General features: G+C 36.2%; 1 protein-coding gene and 1 long non-coding RNA gene across 2 annotated transcripts in view; one reads left to right on the top strand and one right to left on the bottom strand.

Moving 5' to 3' along the window:
• The window catches only part of LOC123866476 (protein O-mannosyl-transferase TMTC1-like), a 162863-nt gene that overhangs the window by 114325 nt on the left and 28540 nt on the right, over positions 1-19998 (bottom strand). The window lies entirely within an intron of this gene.
• LOC123866511 lies at positions 1637-16873 on the top strand. Its single transcript, XR_006796210.1, has 3 exons — positions 1637-1648; positions 2071-2074; positions 16737-16873. It is a non-coding gene; the product is annotated as an uncharacterized LOC123866511 (long non-coding RNA).

Genomic DNA, 19998 nt, shown 5'->3' with positions numbered 1-19998 from the left:
ATAAACGTCCAATGCTGGTCATAGATCTCTTGAATGGACTTTCACACGCCAAGAATCCCTGCGATTCGTTTGATGTTTTCTGTACTTAGTGAGGGATCTGCTACGCGTTGTTCTTTTCGTCAAGAGTGAATAGGCAACTTCTAGTCAAACGCGCTCCATCTTAGGCTGCATCATCACTTGCTAGCAGGTCTGATTGCAGCCAAGCGCCAAATTAAAAAAAAAAAGAGGGTGTTATTCTAATACTTGGCAACTCAAGAGTAGGTTCAGTAATTGAAAAATACAACGGCAATTTATTAAATTACATAGAACTTTTTATTTAATGAAAAAATAGCTTCAATAATGTTTGTATCCAAATAAAATAACAGGCTGAAACTGTTGGTTAACAAAATAACACATATTTCTTAAATAACTTAAACACCTTTGAAACGGAAAAGAGTTAAGCGCTATTTTTCAAGAAACACAATCGTCAAAGAAAAATACGAGCCTGATTACTATCTGACACCTTTATTTTTAACACACCCTGATACAGACATATACAAATACGCTGGAAGAGATGAGTCTTACAAAATGACACTCATTTTGTAAGACACATCCCACAGGCCCCACTGATCGTACCGGGAATTAAATTGACACTTTGTGGCAAATGGACTTCGTGTTGACACTATGTTGACAAACCTATTTAATCAGTAATTTAGTCCCGAGTTGGTAAAATGACACCCTTGCACTGGAAAATGCAGCGTTGAAAGACCCCAAATGGACAGACGATATCAAACGAATCGCCTGAATCGCAGGATTGAGCGTGTAGATTATGTCCAGCAGTGGACGTTTATCGATTGATAATGATGATAGTGAATGATGATGACACATTCACTGCTTGTTATGTGAGAAATCAAATTGCTTCAAAATGGCAAAAAACTCGGCAATCACAGGTCCAGTGTACTCTTTTTAGTGTAGGTCAGTGTTAACACCCCTGAAATAGTAGTGGGCAGGCGTTAATAGAGTCATTAGCGAGAATGACTCCGCGACTCCGCTTGAGAAATGACGTTGGCGTAAACAAATCGTTATTTACTTAAAGCCTTTTCACACGGTCCGCTTCCAAACATTGCAACTCATTGTTATGTTGCGGCTACATTAAGGTTAACGTTAATGCCCAACAACGCCATAATTATCGCGGTAATGAACGCGTCAAACTGAGTGGCCACACTTAACGGTTAACGTCTAATGCATTGAATTGGGGTCAAAATCGTCTAACGCCAAACGGTATTGTGAATGCCGTTGTATCTTGATCGTGGCTACATCTACGTTTAACGTAGATGTAACGTGCCCGGGACATTAAAGAGACCGCATACGTACAGAAGACCTTCGGAGTGATTCGCTACTCGGTGTTCAACGATGAATGATAACCACCGAGCTCACTTGACATTTATTTTTAACTAGATGACCGCCGCGTAGATTTAGGTTTTTCGAAATCCCGTGGAAATTATTTGATTTTCCGGGATAAAAAGTAGCTTATGTGCTAATCCTGGATATTATCTATCCCTGTTCAAATTTCAGCCAAATCCGTCCAGTAGTTTTTGCGTGAAGGAGTAACAAACATACACACACACACACACACACACACACACAAACTGTCGCCTATATAATATTAGTGTGATCCATTTATGGTTTTCTACGAAAAATCATTTTAATATTACTCTGAGTCAGTATCATTATCTACAAAGGTTCGACGAAGCCGTTTAGACAGAGCAATCGTTCGGCAACAGAGACCCGAGACGGCCCCAGTAATTCCTGGGCCTATATTGAGGGGTATGAGACCTAATTGTATCAAAAACCCTTCGCACTTATCACCTTTTTCTATAAACACACCACACACACCTAACGCATGTGCATAACCATGCTACGCGAATATGATCATTAAGGTGTTAAACGACTTACAGCCTTTGACTGTACGTACTGTCCATGATCTCGTTTCATAGAGAAATCTGAGTGTAAACAACGTCGTCAGATGCCTTTGTTTAAATTGAATCGACGGCTTTTAAGGGCCGATGCGGAAAGGTTAATTGCCGCGAGTGCCGTAATCTTGGCTGGAAAATTTTCACTGACATTTTGTTTACGATGGAAATGTTTTAATGCCACGAGCTGATAGATGTAGATAAATGCCAGGCTGTGTACCACTGTAATTTTTTAAAGTGAAAACTTCTTTAGTAACTCGATGAAAAAAACAGTTAAATGCGAGTCGGACTCGCACACGAAGGGTTCCGTACCATCTTACAAGAAATACTTTTTAATTTTTACAGCAGCCATTTCATTTTAAATTTATATTTGTTACTAGCTGACGCCCGCGACTTCGTCCTCGTGGATTTAGGTTTTTTAAAATCCCGGGAGAACTCTTTGATTTTCCGGGATAAAAAGTAGCCTATGTGCTAATCCAAGATTTTATCTATCTCCATTCCGAATTTCAGCCAAATCCGTCCAGTGGTTTTTGCGTGAAGGAGTAACAAACATACACACACACACACACACACACTCACACACACATACAAACTTTCGCCTTTATAATATTAGTGTGATAGTGTGATTATAGCGTCATTAGAAATACATATTCTGTGAAAATTTAAACTATCTACCTATTACAGTTCACGAGATACAGTCCGCTGACAAACAGATGAACGGATGGACAGTAGAAGTTTAGTAATAAGTATAGACTTAAACTACGATGTCGTAGCTTAAGTATTTGAAAAGATAGATAGTGCTCTACAAAATTTGTAGAGCACTATCTTTTCTACACTGAAGCCTATGCGTTTTCTATCTTCCGTCTTACTCATGACCAAGCACGGCCTTCACATTATGTCATGTAATATGAGCGTAACATGTCTATGGTACATTATGTCATTGTAAAATACAGAATCGTTAAAATAAACGTCGCAATCCGAAACTTGATATAACTTTAGATAACAATAAAACAGCGTAGCCGTTAACGAAGGTAATAAATAACGCAAAACGAGTTTATCAATTTAAGCAGCGCTTTTATCAATTTCAAGCAAAACAACCGCCGCTCCCCTAATTAAGACCTAGATTTAAATGTTATTCTAATCTATTTTAAACTCTACTGCATTGAGGTACAAGTGAATTTCACGTAGCAACCAATGAACTAAATAAAGATAATTAATACAAATGGGTCGTTCTATCTCTGTCTTACCGCCGTCTAATAATAATGATAGTAAATGTTTACAAAACAATTATTACTGAATCTTTGACATATAATAGTAGTGAATTAATTATCTTGAGTATTTATTACAGCATTCGGCAAACATAATAAAAGCTCAATTAATTTTATGTTTATGTATAGAAGGAAAAGTTGACTGTCTGACTGACTCATTTATCTAGGCATAACTGAAACTACTTTAGTTATTTCATGTTTTGTCGGCAATGAAGTTTTCTATCTATCTATCTGTCTATCTTTTTCCTTGCACATTTGAAGACCAGGGGTGTGACATTTTTAGCTACTTTTTATCCCGGGAATAAAATAATTCCACAGGATTAAACAAATCTCAGTCCACGTGAATAAACTAGCACACAAAATATCTGGTTTAATTTAATAAAAACATGTCTTTATGTTTTTATTAAATTAAAGTTGGTATATTACGAAATATTGTTTCTCCGAATTATTCCCCACTGAACTGAAATCGGGATGCAGATAAATATTTTAAAAAGTTTAACTCACAACAATGTTATTGCAAACAAAAGCTGTTAGAAACTTCTATTTTACCTCAAATCGAATAAAAATGTTTTGTGATCCCACATCAAAGGGAAAGCAGGTCGTTCAGACGTTGTATCTACAAAAGAACTCGCATGTAGAAATTTCCAGAGGCATTCGCGCGTGAGCTGCACAACCGGCGCAGTTTTGCAATTCAAACTTTGTCTCATATCGGTTATACGAGCGAGTGGTTTGGCGATTGTGACGTTTAGTACAAGCAATCTTACGTTTATATATAACTAGCTTATGCCCGCGACTCCGTCCGCTATTTTACCCTCTTAGGGAATGAACTTTTGAAAATTCATATATAGACGGACAGATGAACTGGATGAAACTATAGAGGTTTCTTGTTTTGATACGTTACCCTAACAAAGATCAGGCATTGAACACGAATCGTTTTTTGACCTTCAAATAGATGAACTTAGGTAAAATTACTAAACGCATAATTCTGTCTTTGTCGTTACCATCATTATCGCTATAATCTCAACTCTTCATCAGCTCACTACTGAGGACTTGTCTTCTCTCAAAATATTTTCCTTGCCATACAAAAAAGTGTCGCAGTTGTAAAAAATAATTCAGTTTAATAGTCCGCTTGGACCATACACTGTTAGTATGACTTTCTGATACAATTCACACGAACGAGGAATATTTGCTTTGACATCGTGTAAAACACGGCGGCGGGTACAAATGTTCCTGTATCCATGTCGAATGTGACTGACCTCATTCCACACGTGACTTCCTGTGTCATATAAGTCCAGACATAATACGTCCATGAGTCCAGAGCAAATTGACAGTGACGCTGTCACGTTCGGAGGTAACAGAGCGGTAAAACGGATACAAGTGTAAATTAAAAATTTATGACACCCCCGACAAGTGAAGGTTACAGTCACTAGAAAAGAGCTGATAACTTTCAAACGGCTTAACCGATTTTCTTGGATTATAGCTAAGAACACTCTCGATCAAGCCACCTTTCAAACAAAAAAAACTAAATTAAAATCGGTTCATTAGTTTAGGAGCTACGATGCCACAGACAGATACACAGATACACAGACACACAGATACACAGATACACACGTCAAACTTATAACAACCCTCTTTTTGGGTCGGGGGTTAAAAATCTTTTTAAATGACACAGGGGCAGTAAGTTTCTGTTTTTTTTTTCTGTAAGTATAGAACTTTGAACTTGTGAATGTATTTCATTAACCCCCGACCAAAAAAGAGGGCTGTTATAAGTTTAACGTGTGTATCTGTGTGTCTGTGTATCTGTCTGTGACATCGTAGCTCCTAAACTAATGAACCGATTTTAATTTAGTTTTTTTATTTGATAGGTGGCTTGATCGAGAGTGTTCTTAGCTATAACCCAAGAAAATCGGTTCAGCCGTTTGAAAGTTATCAGCTCTTTTCTAGTTATTACTGTAACCTTCACTTGTCGGGGGTGTTATAAATTTTTAATTTACACTTGTTTTGAACTATGAAATGCATCGATCCATGCATGCAACCATTTTCATCTGCCCCGCAATAAACAAACCTCTACATTGTATGGACAAATTGGTATGTCTGACTATTTCATAGCTATCTATGTGTGATAGATTTGGAACTACTCCAAACCATAAAAATAGTGTAAACCTTAAAAATAGCATTACTAGCGGTTTAAACGCACGATGATAAAAATACTAATCTAAACTATTGAATCATCTTATCTTAAAAAGATTCCGACGAATTGAGAACCTCCTCCTTTTTTGGAAGTCGGTTAAAAATATAAAGCGGGCAGTAGTAAATAAATAACTACTTAAACAAATTTAAAAATTGTATGTAGAAAAATAATTAAAAGTTATTCAGTAATTTACGTCCCTATCTATTATAATAATGTAAGCAATGATAATCTTATTACACCAAAACTAAAGTGAAGTAATTCAGAACGGGGCAGATTCGACGCGTTATTGGCCCATTTGTTGGGCACATTGGGGTACAATTTGACAAATTGATTCACATATTGCTCAGTTATTAGGCTCGATAGCCTTGTAATGGTAACTAGGGGGACATTATCTTGATGATATATACCTACCTAATATTATTTCGGTATATTTGGGAAGTAATTACGTTTGAAGTCAGAACATTTACTACCAAAATTTTATTTAGAAATTAGGGTAATTGCGCTTAAACAGTTTAAACTTCTACTATTTTTCATAATTAAGCCATTTCTACGTATACTAAACTCAATTTTGATTTCAAGTAAAGAGTACCTATCAGCGTTTTAATCTAAGTATATCAAAGTTCTACAGTAGGTACCTACTTATAGTAAATTAATCGAAGGTTTGAACCATCGAATTAACGAACGCCCATAATCTCTGATTTTGTGTTTGAATCATTAAAGTAGTCGTTTCATGAAATAATTTCAGCAGTTCTTAAAGAAAAAAGAAAAATTACTTAAATATAAAATTAAATATAAGTTATCCTTCATTAAAATAAAATATCAATACGAAGTTTATTTCATTTATTTGGTCCACGTTTTTTTTTTCTTCTTTTGATGTTTTTCTTTATCTAAATTATCTTCATAAAAAAAAAATAAGTTTCCGGTAAACATAAATAAACATTTACCGGAACATACCAGCCCATTCTTTAATAACAAGGTAAGAAGTTTATTACTCGTGTCAACGTTATGTAAAATTAGGGTTGTTCTCCCTTCTAATAAAAAGGGCATGAATTTATTTTTATGCTCCATACCTGCGTAGAGACGCCGTTCTTATATATTTTTTATTATTCCAGAGCTAAAGAAACAAATGTTCTGCTCTTTTTTGGATAGGTATGTTTTACATATTCTTTACAAAGAAAATTGTATTTTTTCGTCCTAACCCACTCATTTCGAAGGTGGGCGTTAATAGCTATACGACAGTTTTAACTAACACAGCTGTAAACCGTTTCCTAGGTTATTTAGTACCTTTGTACATTAAAATAATTAACAATTTGATTTTATTTATTTAACTTTGGTAATTATGTACAACTAAAAGCATGGAAAACTGTGGATATATTTACCCCGTTCCCCACAAACAGACAGTAAAAATGTGAACAGGATTACCAAACCCTTAGGTATAACTGGTGATATGTGGGCACTAATTTCAAAAAATAAAAGGTTTTTCGTTTTTCTTTCTATTCATACTGCTACATACATTCTATTCATACTCCTTTTTCGTTTATGTTGCGCCTCATTTCTCAAAACCTACTATATTGTGACTGTTTCATTACTATGCTACAGTTGTACGTGCTTTCAATCCATGTTAATTATACTTGGGTAAATATATAAGTAAAAGCATGAAAAAACTGACACACTTGCCCCATTCTCCGCGAACAAGTCCTCGAAATGTCAAACATACAAAGTGCCTGGCACGGATGGCCGCCGTGGCCGTAATCGCCCGCCGAATGCAACAAATAGCTTTTATTGTACCGTGTCTATCGATTTTTGCCGTTCAAAAGGCTATGCTGCCTCATTGAAGCTCTTGCTACAATGCTACGAGTGCCTATCTATGTTGTGGAACTATTCATATTGCTTTTTCATTTTTACGTAACTAAAACGGTACTGTATGGATTCGGCTTATTGTTGATCAACTTTTCGCTGTAGTTGTTGTTGAAAAACTACAAAGAAAAGTTAAGGACTTAGGCTATAACAAGTACTCAGAATTTTCTATTTGCACCTTTTCCAGGAAAATTTTCAATAAGAAGAATTGAGAAACTAGTACTAGTAACTACAAGTTTCCTTTTATTATTTATTTAGTAATTTTTGGGAAAAAACCCATAATACAATATAGCTATTAGATACATGAGACCTTTATATAAATCCAAATCCACCATTATTAAAAAATAGTGATCCATATTATAAATGAGAAAGTGTGTTTGTTTATTGGTTTATTAGTTTCTTGGCTGGCCTTATTAGTGTTTATTTGTATGGATATATTTTAAAACCTGGAGAGTGACATAGATTACTTTTTATGACGGAAAATCAAAAATCTCACAGAATTTGGAAATCTACAGGATTTTGAAAACCTAAATCCACGCGGATGAAGTAACGGGCATCAGCTATCTATGAATGAAGGAAATAAATAACAACCATCAGCAATGAGGAATACAACTGTAAGGTTATTTTTAAAAAGTTGATTTGAATTGTCAAAAATAATATAAAATTATTAATTTAGCTGATGAAGGTAGTTTGGTAAAATCGATATTTGGCTCATTCGATGTCATACAATCTGTTGCTAGGAGGCCAACAAGATTGAACTTGCATAAATACGGGTGTTTCGAAGGTTTTAGTTTAGTCTCCTTCTATTTTTAAACTTACTATTTCGCTAATAATATTTACAAGTAACCTCATCGAAGACTACACGGTCTTCTGATAACCCAACAAGCATTTATCCAACAGCTATCGCTTTCACCCGAACGGAGGTTCCCTGAAATATACTGAGATAACAATACCTAGTTGACACATGGATGTACAAGAGCGGCAACAAGCTATGACCCCCTCTAGTCATAACTATATCTCTATGATTGTAACATTTCAAACAGTGAAAGTATGTATAAACGATTTCGTCCATAGGACATGCGCTCTAAAGAAAGTTAAAGACGGTCGTAGAACTGATACTGTTGTAGAGATTCTAATTTGTAGAACCTCGTAGTACCTCTACGAAGCTCTACAAATCAGTAGTAAATGGTAAAGTTGCAGAAGCGGTCCAATAGACCAAACCCAACCACTGTAGCATTTATAAATAAATAAATTTTTATTTAGAATAAGGGCGACACAGTACAAAATAAGAAAAAACCGGCCAAGTGCGAGTCAGACACGCGCGCCGAAGATTCCGCACTTGAGTATTTTTTTCGACATTTTGCACTATAAATTAAAATCTATTATGCATAAGCCGGCAATTGGTTGATCATGATGATAAAAGTTTATTTCTATTTTTCAGGAGATCGAACCAGCCAATTTAAAGCCACACGTGTGTGCAGAGAATTCTTCAGATGTGTTATTTTTGAACTAACTTACCATAATAAACTTGAGCACAATGACGCTTCGATTCTAATTACACACATACCAATTTGCGGTTGCGACCCCAATTAGCCTCATCGCATCAAGCGCTTCCGTTACATAATGTTTTGATACGAAATGCAGATTATATTTCAGCGTCAATGTTCGTTTTGTTATCAGATAACTCCCGCGACTTCGTGTGGTTAGGTTTTTAAAATCAGGTGAGAACTCTTTGATTTTCCGAGATAAAAAGTGGCCTATGCCCATCTCCGGGACGCAAATTATCACTTCATTTTTAACCCCCGACCCAAAAAGAGGGGTGTTATAAGTTTGACGTGTGTATCTGTGTATCTGTCTGTGGCATCGTAGCTCTTAAACTAATGAACCGATTTTGATTTAGTTTTTTTTTTGTTTGAAAGGTGGCTTGATCGAGAGTGTTCTTAGCTATAATCCAAGAAAATCAGTTTAGCCGTTTGAAAGTTATCAGCTCTTTTCTGGTTACTGTAACCTTCACTTGTCGGGGGTGTTATAAATTAATTTACCTACACTTGTTTGTTGACTATCAAGCGAATGCAGTCCGGTGTTTGACAGCTAATCAAATCAGTAACATCTTTTTATCAAACGCTATAACACGCGCTTAGTATGCGAGGCATCTATGAAATACTGGCATGTGACGTCACAATGATTTGACATGTTTTTCTGTTTAGTATAATACATATTACGAGTAGCATGAAGTAGAATAGAATAGAATAGAATAGAATTATTTATTTGCAGGTAGGTAGAATTATTTATTTGTAGGTATAGATAAACCGTCAGTCTACGGTGATGAACAGTCGGGTTTTGAGTATCGAACTTTATATTTTTACTAGGGGATGCCCGCGGCTTCGCCCGCGTGGATTTCGTTTTTTTTTAATCCCTTAGAAATTCTTCGATTTTCCGGGATAAAAAGTAGCCTATGTCCTTCCCCGGGATGTATCCCAAATCTGTACCAAATTTCATTAAAATCGGTTCAGCGGTTGGGCCGTGAAAACGTAGCAGACAGACAGACACACTTTCGCATTTATAATATTAGTATGGATTTGATATATCTATAGAAAACAGTAGTGTTTAAACTATTTTCCTGAAACACTGGCACAGCTTTCAGGTAATTAGTACCAGATCGAAGCAATCGTAAACCGAAGAGAATATCCTGGAATTGAAAGCCAAATTGAATCGTGTAGAAGTACAGAGTGTAGGTATTGTTCGTATGCAGCGAGCATAAAACACGGCGCTTATTGGTAAGCTGAAGTTATTTCCAAACAAAACAACTGTGTTAGAATTGAGCCAAAATTCCAGAAAGCTTTTAGGTCATTAGTAACAGATCGGAACAATCGTAAACTGAGCAGAATATCATGGAATTGAAAGCCAGATAAAAAAAATTAAAGCGGTCATAGCCCAGTGCTATTATGCTCTTGACGATTCAAAAGTACTTGTAAAAGTCTAATTGAATAAAAATATTTTGAATTTGAATTTGAGTTGTTAAGACATCTTTTTTTCAGGAGGTCGGGGATTCGATTCAGGCACGCACCTCTAACTTTTCGGGGTTATGTGTGTTTTAAGCAATTAAATATCACTTGCTTTAAACGGTAAAGGAACACAATATGATCATAAATGATTTAGTTAATTTTTTCCCCCATTTTTTTTGTAATGTAACCACAAATACACGGTTTTCTGATTATTTCCTTTACTTGTGCTATAAGACCTACCTACCTACCTGCCAAATTTCATGATTCTAGATCAACGGAAAGTACGCTATAGGTTTTTTTGACTGATACGACAGACAGACTGACAGACAACTAAGTGATCCTGTAAAGGTTCCTTTTTTCCTTTTCGGGTACGGTACCGTAAAAAATACAGTACTTAGCAGCTTTAACAGCAGACGAGAATATCCTGGAATCGAAAGCCAAATTGAATCGTGTAGAAATGCAGAGTGTAGGTATTGTTCGTATGCAGGAAGCATGAAACACGGCGCTTATCGGTAAGCCGGCCGCTCCGGTTTGATGCGTCACGGAACACACATTTGGGATTTATATTCACCAAGCGCCGGGTGCAGAATAGAGCTTGAACTCCGAAATTCCGGTTTTGGGATAAGTTTCCGAAGTTTCGAAAGTTCTTTGAAAACCAGAGTAATTGTCGTGAACATGACCGACAGTACAAAATATACTTAACAGCTTTATTTAGAACTCTGCAAGTTAATAACGGTCAACGGCATCTATATGTGATTTAGTGAATTAAATTTTTCGTGAACACGTTATAATTTTTTTCAGCGAATAGCTCCTCATTCACCAAAATCGGCCTAGTAATTTAGCCGCTACGGTGGAACCCACAGAATCTGACACAACATACATACATAGACTGCTTAAATCATCACCCTTCCTTCTGGCTTTGCTGTAGTCGGGTAAAAAAGTAATTAACGTAGCAGTATCAGCGATAGTAATAATTAATAGCGACCGTAATAAATTGATTTAGATTTAAGTTCGGTTACTGCTTCAGGGAATGTGATATTATTAAATCTCCAATATTATTATTGACATTCCATCAACTATTCAGTGGAATTCCAATTTCATTAGTAAATAAAATTATAATTAATATTATAGAGCTGATACAATGTAGTATACTATTATGTGGTGTCAGTGCATGTGTGTGTGTGTGTGTGTGTGTGTGTGTGTGTGTGTGTGTGTCTGTAGGTATGTGTGTACATTTATTACTCTTTCACGCAAAAACTACTAAATGGATTTGGCTGAAATTTAGAATGGAGATAGATTATAGCCTGGATTAATACATAGGCCTATCCCGTAAAAATCCATGGTTCCCACGGGATATTAAAAATCCAGAATTCATGTGTTACCTATTCCAAGTTTTTACAAACTTCATATGTTCCATATTTTTTATTTGGCGTCGTTCTCTACACCAAGTCACTATTAGAAGATTCTGCTTAAAAAAACTACGTGTACAAACGTTTACACCGCGGATAACACCGCGGGGCGCGGCTAGTATTATATGTATAAAAGGAAAAGCTAACTGACTGATCTACGAACGCGCAGCTCAAACTACTGGCCGGATCGGACTGAATTTTAGTACGCAGATAGTAATCATGATGTAGATTCGCTAAGATTTTTTTTTTGAAAATTCAACCTGTAAGGGGTTAAAATAGGGGTTTGCGTATTCACAACAGGGGTAACAAAAAAATTGACAAGTTTTTTTTCTTAAAGAATATTAGCCATACTAATCATGACTAATACTCCCCTTTCCCCTCCAATTAAGCGTAAAGCTTGTGCCACGAGCGGGTACGACAATAGTGCAACGGGTGGGGTTTGAACCGCTGACCTATCGGAATTTAGTCCGCTCCTCAACCGTTGCGCTATCGAGGCTCTAAAGTTCAAAGGAAAGTTCAATAGCAAGGTGTATCAAGTCAAGATTTAATATTTATAAAGTGCTTTACATTTTATCGTTCACCCGTCGGCCGAAGAAACGGAATACTCAAAACAGTGGGTCCACTCGTAGGCGTTATTTATTCAGAGGCCCGCTGCTGACATTTACAGAATGTTACTATCAACTGGTGTTAGGGCGTAACCCTCCCCCCCCCAAAGGGAATGCCGGCATTAGCATTTCAAATCTTGATCCACTCAACGCGGATGTTAGGACCTGATGTACATCGTAAAACTGTGACCTGATTCGTCAAAGTTCTAGAAATATAAAAGTACTAGCGTATGCCCACGAATTTCTCCGACAGCAAATTTCAAATGTCAAATCCTTGCTTCCTTCCATGCATTCTAGCCGAGAAAACCACCATTTCGTAGGCTCTCTAATAAATCATGTACTTGTATTATAAATGGGACTAGGAGACTATCATGGCTTCTAGAGTCAATACAGTTACAGTTAAATAAGCCACTAGTATAGATATCTACGTCTTAACCACTAAGCTATCGCCGCTTTTAGAGTAGAAGTTACAGTAACACAAGTAACTAGTATAGACATGTATCAAGTGTACTAGTTACAGGTATCAGCCGGCTGTAGTTCCAGTAACAGATGTCTGGCGCGTAATTGCGACGCGGCAATGTATCGCGTCGCGGTAACTAATTGGTCGAATCTACTCGCAGCTCGAACGTCTGCGGCACCAACTATTCCCTTAATTGAATGTAGGATAGCAACACTTAGAGCTACTATGGCTTTTAAAAACAAACAAGATAAAGTTGAAAACTAAAACCCGACTGCGATCGTCTTAATAAACGCTGAAATATTATAGTAAAACTAGCTGATACCCGCGACTTCGTTCGCGTGGATGTAGGTTTGTTAAAATTCCCGTGGGAACTCTTTGATTTTCCGGGATAAAAAGTAGCCTATGTGCTAATTCAGGGTATAATCTATTGCCATTCTAAATTTCAGCCCAATCCGTCCAGTAGTTTTTGCGTGAAGGAGTAACAAACACACACACACACACACACACACATACAAACTTTCTCCTTTATAATATTAGTGTGATTGTTTTTCTGTCGCTTTGGCATATTTTAACCTCTCCTCTTTCATTTGACATCCCACTCGATACAATAGCAAAAAAAAATTGAAGACCCCCACTTTTTTTCATATAACATCCGTTAGGTCAATTTTTTTCGTATAAAATGGTGCCTATGTCACCCGGACCTTTACGATGAATCGATTGACAACCTCATTCATCAAAATCGGCCCAGTAGTTTGGGTGCTACGGTGGAACACACAGAATCTGGATACAGACATACATGCCCACATACACACATACATACATAATCTGCTAAACCTTCCTTTTGGCTTTGCCGCACTCGGGTAAAAAAGGACATTTGTGAAACGGCCATTATGTGCTTAGAAGGTGTAAAAGTACGCTTATTAAGTCATCTATATATTATCTACTACAAGCATCATCACAATCACGTAGTTCGAAAATTCTCATGAAAAAAAGCATAATTACTTTTAGGAGAGTCCTCGTATTTACTCGTAAACCAAACTTACGATAACAATCTCATTATTAAACAGCACCACACTCACAATAATATTACCCATATATATTATAGTAACCACGATATTGCCAAGCTCCACGAATTGCGCTAACAATGCTATCTGATCCTAATTACTGCATGTAGGCGCAGTAACGAGGGAATTACTTAGTTTAGTTGTGCCCCAATGTCGCCGATGAATAGGCTTGTAATTCGACTAACAATCTACCAAGCTAAATTAGCTGTTGTTATACATAGTTTAGTTTAGTTTATACCGAATAACAAGAGTGAATAGGCATCTTCTATGTAAACGCGTTCCATAGGCCACATCATCACTTTCCATGAGGTGTGATTGTGGTCAAGCGCTTGCTTATACCTAATGAATTAAAAAAAATACCGTACTACTCGCTAGACAATGCCCACGACTTCGTCCGTGTGGATTAAACTTTTGGTGACCCGCCTGCTCATTTACTCGCTATTTTTTTTTTATTAAAAATGAAATGAAAAAAAAAAACTGAACCAAGGACTCTTCAGATTTCAATCCACTCTTTAAATGTTAAACTATAGATGCTTCAAATTGTAATTATTTCGTCCACATAAACCTGTATTTTGCGGTCGGGAGCTACAATAATACATGTTCCGATCTGAAATTATACGGGATTGAACTGCAATTTGGTTAGTTGCGGTACAAAGTTCGACCAACTGGCGCACGGAATATACATATTTATGCTTGTATAATGTATATGTATATTGTATAATATAGTCGGGAACGTGAATCTGAAACATAACATTCGGCTTCCGTAGTCTAATGCGGTGAATCAAATTATTGTTGTGCATGCGAACTTGTAGACTCTGGCAGTTCGTGCCACAATTAATTAACTAACAATAGGTTAGGTATTTCAAATTGAAGTTTTAGATTTTTCGGATATTACATGCTGATTTTTAAAAAAATTGGCTAAGTGCGAGTTGAATTCGCATATGGAGGGTTCCGTAGGTAGGTACAGTCAGCAGCAAAACTATGTTTGCACCCGTCCATAGTCACTTCTACTGACAAGTGAAGGTTACAGTAACTAGAAAAGAGCTGATAACTTTCAAACGGCTGAACCGATTTTTTTGGATTATCGCTAAGAACACTTTCGATCAAGCCACCTATCAAATAAAAATAAAATAAAAATTAAGTAAATTAAAATCGGTTCATTAGTTTAGGAGCTACGATGCCACAGACAGATACACACATCAAACGTATAACACCCCTCTTTTTCGGTCGGGGGTTAATAACACTATTTACTTTTTAATTTGCATGGCGGCCATTTTAAATTTTCCATTTTGGTTTTTAGGGTTCCGTACCCGAAGGGTGTTAACGGGACCCTATTACTATCCGTTCCGTCCCTCCGTCCGTCTGTATGTCAGGGGGCTGTATCTCGTGAACCGTAATAGGTAGAGTTGAAATTTTCACAGAATGTGTATTTGCTGCTTATAACAACAAATATTAAAAATTCAAAATAGTTACCATGAAAATCTAAAAAAAAGTCAAGAATTGGTATTTATTTTATAGTACGAACCCCTTCAAGTGCAAGTTCGACTTGCGCTTGACCGATTTTTTACTATTTATTGCTATAGCCCCAATAAATATACAGTACACTCTGTAAAAATTTCAACTCTCTACCAACTTATTAGGTTTTGTTCATGAGATACAGCCCGCTGACAGACAGACAGGGCCCTTCGGCTGTGACTTCCTTCACTGACGGGATAAACAAGGAAAATTTTGTTATGACAACATAATATTATCAAAGGCCCAATTTTCCCAAACATCAATTTTCCCAAACATCGTATCAACTCATTAGTATTTTTAGGGGTGTTACATCGATTTATTTTCAGTACTTACAGCTTTTATATCAAACGATTCGTATTATTCGGTTCACTCTCGTCCGTTCTAAATATAGGGTTGCCATCTATAAAATTGATGAACTAGGATGTCTATCTATCTATCTTTTTTTTACCAGACTCACTAATTATTTAATTTAATTTGTAAAATAAAATATAGATTATCAGTCTATTTTTTATTCACAAATTTAATTAAATAAATAAGTTGATATTTCACAGTGCTTATTTTTACATCACTTTCAAAAGTAAACAAGTTATTTTTCTCATCAGTCAAGAAATTGAAACTGTGTCAGGTATTTATTTTAAAAAAAATTACACCGACTAGTCGTCATCAACCCATCGCCGGCTCACTACTGAGGTTTCACAGGTTTCGTACCGGAACGCTAAATCCCTTGGCCGCGCGGCTGGTAGGAAGGTAACTAGCCACGGCCGTAGCTGGGAATGAAACCCGGAAACTTCCATTTATAAGACTACAACGCGTCAAAAATTAGGAAAATCCGGAGAAATCCGGATGGATGGCGACCCTAGTTCCAATAATGCTTTCATTGCGTCCGTAATAGCCACGTTCGCGAGACGATAGACGATAATAGAATTTTGAAATGGTCGTAAAATAAATGTTCCTAAATAAACTCGTCCTCGTAAAAATAAACTTTAATGTCAAATAAATGGCTTTTATTTTTACATGTACAATTGTATAAACCAAATTTATTTGCACTAAAACAACGAAATGTACACATTTTATCCAGCTAGTTCGTAGCAAACATTAACTCTTTTACTGTGTACTGATGTTATTTGACCAACGTAAAATATTTCTCAGTAATTGTATTTACGAATAGGTATTATAAACATATTTACGAAACGATTGCAAAGCTGAAGTGGTAATGGTTGGAGTTCTATAATTCAAAGAAGGTTGAGGTGAAGTACTGGAATATCGACGTCGCACAGAATAGCGCAGTGTAAGTGGTGATAGAGAAAGGATTTTTGAAATTTAAACCCTTTAGGAGCTAAAATAGGGGTTTGAAAGTGTAGTCCATGCGGATGAAGCTAGTAAATTATTGATGCATGTAAAAAATTTAAGAGGTATGAATTAACAAATCAAATCAAATCAAATTTCTTTATTACGAATATGGGTAAACAGTGTAGATGTTATAAAGACAAAAAGGGTACAGCCAAATTCTGCCTATAAGCATGCAATATGTTACATTAAATTACAATACATTTTCGTCACAAAAAAACATTAAAATAATCGTTAGTAGCAAAATGTCAAAAAATAAAATACAATTAAAAATTTTCTGAAAGGTAATCATTAACAATAAGTTTTTCAATTTTCTCTTAAATAAAGGAAGTTCTCGGGTCTCAATTATATAGCTGGGCAAGTGATTATATAAAAGTGGCTCAGTGGAGAAAAAATTTTTAGAAAAATGGGCAGTTCTACAAGAAGGGTGCTGTAGTTTATGCACAAGTCTTTTACTTTTGAGGTTTTTATACAAATTCAAGTTAAGTAGTTATAACAATAGTTGTAATGTGAGCCTCTCAGTTAGGGGCTACAACAAAGAGGTTCTGGCTATGTAACTAATATATTGTGTAAAGCAACCCTGCTCTTAATCACGCGGCCACAAACAATGTTAATTTAGACTTGCCTCACGTACAAGGACGAATGGGACAATCGTACATACAACATACGAAGCCTAAGTTGTGTGCTGTGTATAAGTGTAACTACTGTGAAAGCTTGAAATAACTAAATCTATAAGGTGTAATCAGAACGCTAGCAAAAGTGAAGACAGGTGATAGTACTGATGATTACTGATAAGGTACCACAAAAATAAGCGAAAAAAATATTTAAAAAATCTTGTATGTTTTAACCCTCGACCCAAAAAGAGGGATGTTATAAGTTTGACGTGTGTATCTATCTGTCTGTGGCATCGTATCTCCTAAACTGATGAACCGATTTTCATCTAGTTTTTTGTTTGAAAGGTGGCTTGATCAACAGTGTTCTTAGCTATAATCCAAGAAAATCGGTTTAGCCGTTTGAAAGTTGTCAGTTCTTTTCTAGTTACTGTAACCTTCACTTGTCGGGGGTGTTATAATTTTTTAATTTACACTTGTAAAAGTTTAGAATATATTCATACTAATATTTTAATGCGAAAGTGTGTCTGTACTCTGTCTGCTAGCTTTTCATGACTCAACAGTTCAACGATTTTGGTGTGGTACAAATTTAGCTAACATCCCGGGGAAGGACATATGCTACTTTTTATCCCAAAAAATCAAAGAGTTCCCACAAGATTTTTAAAAACCTATATCAACGTGGACGAAGTCGTGGCATCATCTATTGAAATATATTTTAAAAATCTAAATTTAGAGAGGTAAATGAAATACTTAATATGAAACTAAAATTTTGATGTAGAATTGGCCAAATAACCAAATGCGCCAAAACATTTACTGAGGAGTTCTCAGCACTGTCATCCATGATTGCACATCAAATGACAGAACAATACGGACTAAATCAGATAATTTAAACTTTAATTGTATATTCACAAAGCTCAAATTTGGATGTTGCGGTAAATTGTTTAGTTATACAAATTCACACTCCATTGCTCTTGGTAAGTGACACTGATAACGCATTGCGTATTACTTCCGCAAATATCTTCATTTCCGCTGATTTCGTCCTATTTTGGGAGTATTGAGTCCTTGGGAATTCCAAGATGAACAAGAGTAACCGACATAGCTTAACGTGTTGCGAAGCTGAAGAAAGTAATGGGCTAGGGCACATAGTTAAAAAAACTAATACTTGGTCTGGTGGAAGGCTTCGGCCGTGGTTAGTTACCACCCTACTGGCAAAACTATGCCGCTAAGCGATTTAGCGTTCCGGTACGATGCTGTAGGGAAACCAAAGGGGTATGGGTTTAATTAAAACAGCCATACCCCTTCCAAGTAAGCCCGCTTCCATCTTAGACTGCATCATCAATACTAACTTGTATCTGAATAAAAAATAAAAATAAATAAGTAGGTACGTTGGGTTTCCAAGATGCTGGTGTGGACCTCGAGTTATACTTACCTACCTCTTTGTATGGTCCTATATTTTAAAATCATTATTACGAGTATTATATAGAGATCTAACTAGACTCAGGCGGTAAATAAACCCTGGACCTCCATTTTAAGACTACATCGCTTACCACAGCGCCAGGGAGATTTTCAAAACAAACTACACAAACAAACTTTTCACAGAAAGATCCTTATAATATTTAAGTTGGAAAATTTACACTTACAAGTTGTTAACAGAATGTAATCGTTGGCAGGAAAACTACTTATTTTTCTCCAAGTTTTCTCTCAGAAAATAGACATAAGGAACAACGGCGCATCCTAAAGATGTTTCTACTACAGTATTTTGTTTGAAGATAAATTTACTACAAATGTATCTGCAGAATTGGATGGCAAAGTGAAAAGTTTTGTGTTTGTATTGGATGCTGAAATTCGGTACCTATACATACAAGACACACAGCTTATGTCCAGTTGTATGACAGGCGCTATGTTAAAGGTTAGTACCTACACAGATAAACGCAAAATGGGATCCTACTCTAACTCATTGGGCAGTTAATAACAATCGATTGCATTTGTTCAAAAATAAAATATACTCTACTTTATTTAATCAGATCTAAAAGAAAGCGAGTAAATAAAAACTGTCTGCTGATTGAGTCGTAGAAAAAATAAATGACGAGCAAAACGAACGGAAAGTTAAAAAAAAACTCATTTGAAAATGATGACATACAGTCGCCATAATGATTTTTTTTACAAAATTTAAGTATAGCCAGTGTTACTCGGGATGTATTATATTATTCTAAAGATATCTCATACATCGAAACCCGTTCAGGCATGGAATAAAGAAACATACATACAGGAACCCTTCAGGAACCCTGAAAATATTACACTCCTTTTTTTGGGCAGTTGTGGAAAACAAAAATCAATCTTGTCTACGCACTACGCCTCGCGAAGGTACGCGCTAATATGGAGCCTGCTATAATGATAAAATAAATCTTTTTTATGCAGTACAAATAACGAAGGCAATCCCTCATCTCTTTGTAGGCATCAGCGTGAGTTATTAAGAGTAAGGAAGCTCATAAATACGGCTTACAAAATTAAAGACCGTCCGCGAGCGGCATTGTTCGACGACAATATCGGCGATGTAATGCCCCCTGCCTTGTGACGATGAGAGAATTTAAAATACCCTCCCCTTATAGTCCAGGAGATAGTGGGAAAGGATCTTGAGTCATTTTGGATCAATAGAAAGCGTTTTTGCGGTGGATACAAGTTATTTTATACCATGGCGGCCAAGTCAAAATTAA

This window comes from Maniola jurtina, chromosome 6 (genome assembly GCF_905333055.1).
Source record: "Maniola jurtina chromosome 6, ilManJurt1.1, whole genome shotgun sequence".
Lineage (NCBI taxonomy): Eukaryota > Metazoa > Arthropoda > Insecta > Lepidoptera > Nymphalidae > Maniola > Maniola jurtina.
The sequence above is the reverse complement of the archived record's forward strand: the minus strand, read 5'-3'. Positions and strand labels throughout refer to the sequence as shown.